Source organism: Chinchilla lanigera, unplaced genomic scaffold, assembly GCF_000276665.1.
Source record: "Chinchilla lanigera isolate Chin_1 unplaced genomic scaffold, ChiLan1.0 scaffold00005, whole genome shotgun sequence".
Taxonomy (NCBI): Eukaryota; Metazoa; Chordata; class Mammalia; order Rodentia; family Chinchillidae; genus Chinchilla; species Chinchilla lanigera.
Genome location: NW_004955406.1, coordinates 6,570,874 through 6,576,339, shown reverse-complemented (window position 1 = coordinate 6,576,339; position 5,466 = coordinate 6,570,874).

The window sequence follows — 5,466 nt, the reverse complement described above, 5'->3', positions numbered from 1 at the left end:
CTTATGCAGCCCAGACTGGAATTGCATTCTCTTATATGTCTTTTAAAAAAAATTATTTATTTTTTCATAGTACATGAATGCACTACATAATGATTACACTTATCATGTGGAGTTGGTACATGTACATAACACATCTTTTCTTTTTTCATCCCTTTCCTTTCCCATCCCTCTCTGCTCCCTCCAACTCAGTCACCTTTCCATTTGCAAAAGCTCTATTTCCTTTTTTTCTTTCGTTCTCTTTTATTCATCCCTTTTCCCTCCGATCCCTGTTCCTTCCCTCTGTCTGTTGTTCCCCTTCACATTTGAAAAGATCTCCATGTTGCCTGTTAGCTTTTATTTTGCTCTTTATTTATATCTTGGGTTTCTCATCTAAGAGAAATCATGTGATATTTAAACTTGTACGTCTGATTTATTACACTTAACATTGTATGCCTTTTCAAAAATGTGTCTGTCTAAATTCTTTTGTGCTTCTGGGATACTGTGAAATTCTCTAAAAATAGGCAAGGGGAGAAATGTAACTACCAGATAGCTGGTTTCTAATCAGCATGTGAACATCAATTCCAGATGGCAATGCAGAGTTTTAATTTTGTTCTGTGCTAGAAGGATTTATTGATCTCTATTAAATAGCCAGCAGCTCCATATTCTGGAATGCACCTCAATAATTCTAAGTGACTTAGATTTGCATTGTAAACATGCCTGCTGCACTGTGACTGTTGACATTTCTGGGAGGACATTTGATTCTGTCTTACCTTGGCCTATTCACAGGCAGGGGGTCAGTATTTGTAGATGGAACCCAGTTTTCACACTCCTCCCCCTCTCTTCTTTCTGAGGATGTGCTGGGGCTGTGTGAGCTCACACCCATCTCAACAATAGCAAAGAGGCTGCCTGGAGCTCTGATTTCCCACTAACTGTTGATCCCAATGGACAAAAAGCTCAGAGGATCAGCACTGAATATTAGTGGATCAGAGTGGGAGAGTGGGAGAGTGGGAGAGTGGGGTGCATGTGAGTGAGGCAGGAAGGTGAAGAGGATCCCAAATCTAGGTACAGAGAGGTAAGGGCTTGCACAATCAGGCCAGTGCTGAGAACTACTCTAAGTAGTGGACCAAGAGGAGCAGGGTGGGGTGCGGATCTGGGCAGTGACATCAGTTCCTTCCAAAAACGTTCCTTGAGCACCTGCTCTGTGCAGAGCAATACCCAAAGTCCAGGCAGAGCAGGTTGAGAGGCAGCAATCAGAATATCAGCTGTTGAAAAATGGAGCAAAAAAGCTTGCAGAGCTTTAGCAACCAGCTAATAAGCTCTGTAGATAAGAAACTGAGGATAAATCCATGTAAATCATATCAAATTACATTTAAAAAAGTCCCAAGAAAGGCTTATCTTTTTTTGAGATAGGAGAGGGTCTCACTATGTTGCCCAGAGAAAATGTGAACAAGTAGGCTTGAGCAATCCTCTTGCCTCAGCCTCATGAGTAACTGGACCTACAGGTGTGTGCCACTGTGCATGACTAAGCATGCCATTTTGAGCAGTGTTTTGCAACCAGTGGCCTTTAGACTGATAGCATCATACTAATGCGAGTCCAAAGAAAAGGGATGGACTGAACAATACTGATGCAGGTGCAGTGTGGCAGGCGGGAGAAATCAGAATCCACGGTGGATCAGAAATTACAAAGAAAAGCACTTGCTTTTCATGGGGTTTCTTCTGTAGCTTTTTAAGAATCTCAGATTAAATTTGAGGGATCTTTTAGTGACTTTGTTCTGGAAAACAAAAAAACTTTTTTTGAAAATCTGGCTGCTCAAACTGTAATAAGAATTCTTATACTCTTTTTAACTGGCTTTCTCTTTTGCCATTGTGGTGGTCATCAGTAAGAATGATTTTGAAATCATGAAATAAGCCAGGGTGTCTGCGCAGACATCCCTTTCAGGCAGTAGTTTCTCATTGTGAAGGACAGAATCTTCAGGTGAGGTTGGACCCTCCTCTAGGATGAGGACTATGTTTCGTTTATCTCTGTAGGTTTTGCTAACCTACACGTGAAACATCACAGTGCTCAATCAATGATTTATCACTTCGCTTTGGCTACTGTACAAACCAGTCCCAATTTCAGCAGCTTAAAACAACTACCCAATTCTTACTCAGGAGCTGAGAGCCAGTGAGGGTGGACCAATCTCCTGTGGGTTGAGCTGAAGTTGGCTATGAGTAGAAGGGTGGAGCAGGCTTTGCTCCATGCACTTCTCATCGTCACTGGACTGGCAGACTGGTGGGGGCATATTCTCCTGGCCATGGCAGAAGCCCAAAAGTGAAAAGGAAAATGCATATCTCCTTAAAATCTATGCCAAGAAACAACAAACTATCACTTTTTCCCCCATCCAGCTAGTGGAGGAAAGTTATATGGCCATGCGTAAAGTTATGAATTAGGAAAACTTACATATTTAGTGAAAAGAACTGGGAATGAACATGGCAAAAGTTATAGATTCAGGGAGGGATGAACAACTGGGGCCAAAAAATCAATCTATTACAGTTAGTGAATTCATGAATCAGATCCAATATTTACATTTCCTGAAGTGCAGAACTGTAAAAATGGGGAAGCAAGATTGTTTCAATGTGACAGTGAATTACTTGCATCATAGATTCATTAGGAAGCCTAATGTAAGACTAATTAGGAGCTCTATGTGCTTGATGAAGACTGCTATTGCTAATTCATAAATATTCAACATTCTTTAACAAGTCAAATACAAGAATATTGAGAACCAATCATGGTTTTGGGCAAAGGGAGGGGGATTTCTTAGTGCTGTCATTTTGCAGCCCTCTGGGATTTTTCCAAGAAGTGAAAGTTATGGTTGTCTCTCAATCACAAATTTCCCCTGGAGAAGTGGAGTGAAATCCAAGCACTGATGTACTCATGCCTAGAAATCACCCATGTGTGATTTAACACTTGACAAATGGCACTAAAACCTCATTCATCTTCAGCTGCCCACTAACAGGCACCTCCCATCTTGCCACAGTTTCCTCATCCTGAGAAGCCATTAATTCTGTCTGGGCAAATGCAATTATGTCAACAGGCAGAAAGCTCACTACATGTCTTAAGTGCAGGTCTTCCATCCATAATGGTGCTAAAGAGATGGGGCCACCTGTGTTTCTTGATTGATGCTAAGTGATGACCTCAGCTCATTCTATCACGCAGTGATCCTCAGACATCTTCACTGTTAGGCTGCTTTGATCAGCTTGAACCTTTGGAAAATGCTATTCTCTAATTACTTTAGAAGACTATTGCAAGGATGAAAAAGTATGTCTGCAATTATTGCAGGCAATAGGAAGCTGTTGCAGAAATCTGTGTCCTGGAGTCACCTAGAAATAAGAAATTGAAAATACACATAAATTTGGAATTTGGAGTATAAAAGGTAGAAATCCACTTCAGCCGAATAACATAAAAATTCTTTAGAGTTTCTTGAATGTAGTTTGAATCTTGAATGTCACCCATTGGTCCACATGTTCAGGCTTGGTCCTCAGCCTGCAGTGCTATTGGGGGATAGCAGAACCTGTATGTGGAGGGGACTGGTAGGAGGTCTTTAACTGAAGGAAGTTCCCTTAAAGGGAATTGTAGGACCCTCTCTGGTTCCAGGTTTGTTTTTTGTTTTCTTTTTCTGCTTCCCAACTCTTCTGTGTGCTCCCTTCCATTGCCATATGTCTTGGTTACTTTTCTCTCATTGCTGGAACAAAATACCTGATGCTCAGAATTAAGGGAGGAAAGGTTTATTCAGCTTACAGTTTGTGGAGGTTTCAGTCCATACTCAGCTGCCTCCAAGACAGAGGGCCACATGGCAGAGGGCAACAGTTCATGGCAGAAGAAAACAGCAAAAGCAGCAAGAGAAAAAAAGCAGGAACAGCAAACAAATCTTTTTCCCTCCCTTATATTGCATGCAGGCTCCCCACGCTAGGGCTGGTGTAGCACTCACACCCATAATCCCAGCATTGGATCATGAATTAATCACAAACTCTAGAAGCCTGCCCCATGACTGCATGAGGCTTTGAGGGGGACATCTAGACAAAAACAATAACATTTTGCTCCTGGTCCCCCAAAGACTCATGTACACCCCTTTATGCAAAAGGCATTTTAGTCTGTCTCTGAGAGTTTTCAAAGTCCTAAGAGTTTCAGCGTTGCTGAAAAGTCCAAGTCCCAAGATCTAAGGCAAACTCTTAGCTATGAGCCCCTGTACAGATGAAAAGTTAAACATTTCCAGCATTCAATGGCACAAGATAAACATTACCATTCCAAAAGTACAAATAGGGGGATACAAAGCATTGAGACCAAAGCAGTTCCAAAATCCAGCAGGGCAAACATTAAGTCCTGTAATTCCACATGCAACGTCCAAAGCAATCTGTGATAAATTGTGAGCTATGAAGGCCTTATGTGGTTGTGCCCCTACTGCACTTCTGGTGGTTATAGCTCCAAGTGCTTCTCTATTAGGCCCGCTGTGCTCAATCCTTGCAGCTTTCCTTAGATGATCCACATTCCTGTTTTTTCCAAACTTCTGGGTTCTTCACTGTACCTTTGGCTTCTCACTCAAAGCTTCCCACTCAAAGCTTCCCATACTGCCCTCTCAGGGGCACATTGCCTAGCCTCCCAGACCTTCTAAAATTGAGATGGATGCCTTTTTAACCTCAGAAATCTTGTGTTCTGATGCATCTAAAACCAGCACCATGTGGATGATGCCAAGGTCTACTGCCAGCTGGAGCAGTAGCCTGGCTTCTCTCTCTCTTGGCTGTAGGGGTTGAGTGCCTGGACTGTTGGGCATTCTGAATACAATTCTGGAACAAATCCTTTGTGCTGCCCCCACTGTGGACCTGGTGTGGCTGCAGCTGCCGTTCTGGAACATGGTGCTCTGCAGCTTTCTCCTCAAAGCAGTCTTTTACTTTTGCAAGTTTGAGGCTGCAAAGGGTGGAGACTTGCTGCTTCTTGTGCTGCCCTCAGGCCATCTTTTATATTTTCCTGTTCCTTCTCAGCAATCAAGATTTCCTCTGGTCTACCTTTGCAGTCTACTGCTTTACTGGAGCTTCCTTTCTGGCCAAACTCACACTGTTTTAAATCATTGTTATGGTTGATACATTGTGTCAACTTGGGGAGTCTAGAGGTTTGGCTAAGTAACTTAGCAGGAAGCCAGAGTGCTTACTTTGTATACATCCTGAGCCTGTGGAAGAGGAGGGCATGGAGATTATGTGAGAGCTACATGCCCCTTAGGTGGGGGTAGCCTGTTTACAAAGTAAGGCAGGGAAAGAAGCTGCTTGCCGCCATTCCTCCAGTTTTGCTCTGGCTGTTTGCTGTTCGGCTACCATTCCCCCCTTTGCTCTTGTTGCTTTGCTGTCTTCTGCCTCCGAGCCAGCCCAGTATGGAATGAAACCTCCACAAACTGTAAGCTAAATAAACCTTTCCTTCCTTAATTTTGGACATTGGGTATTTTGTCTCAGCAGCAAGAG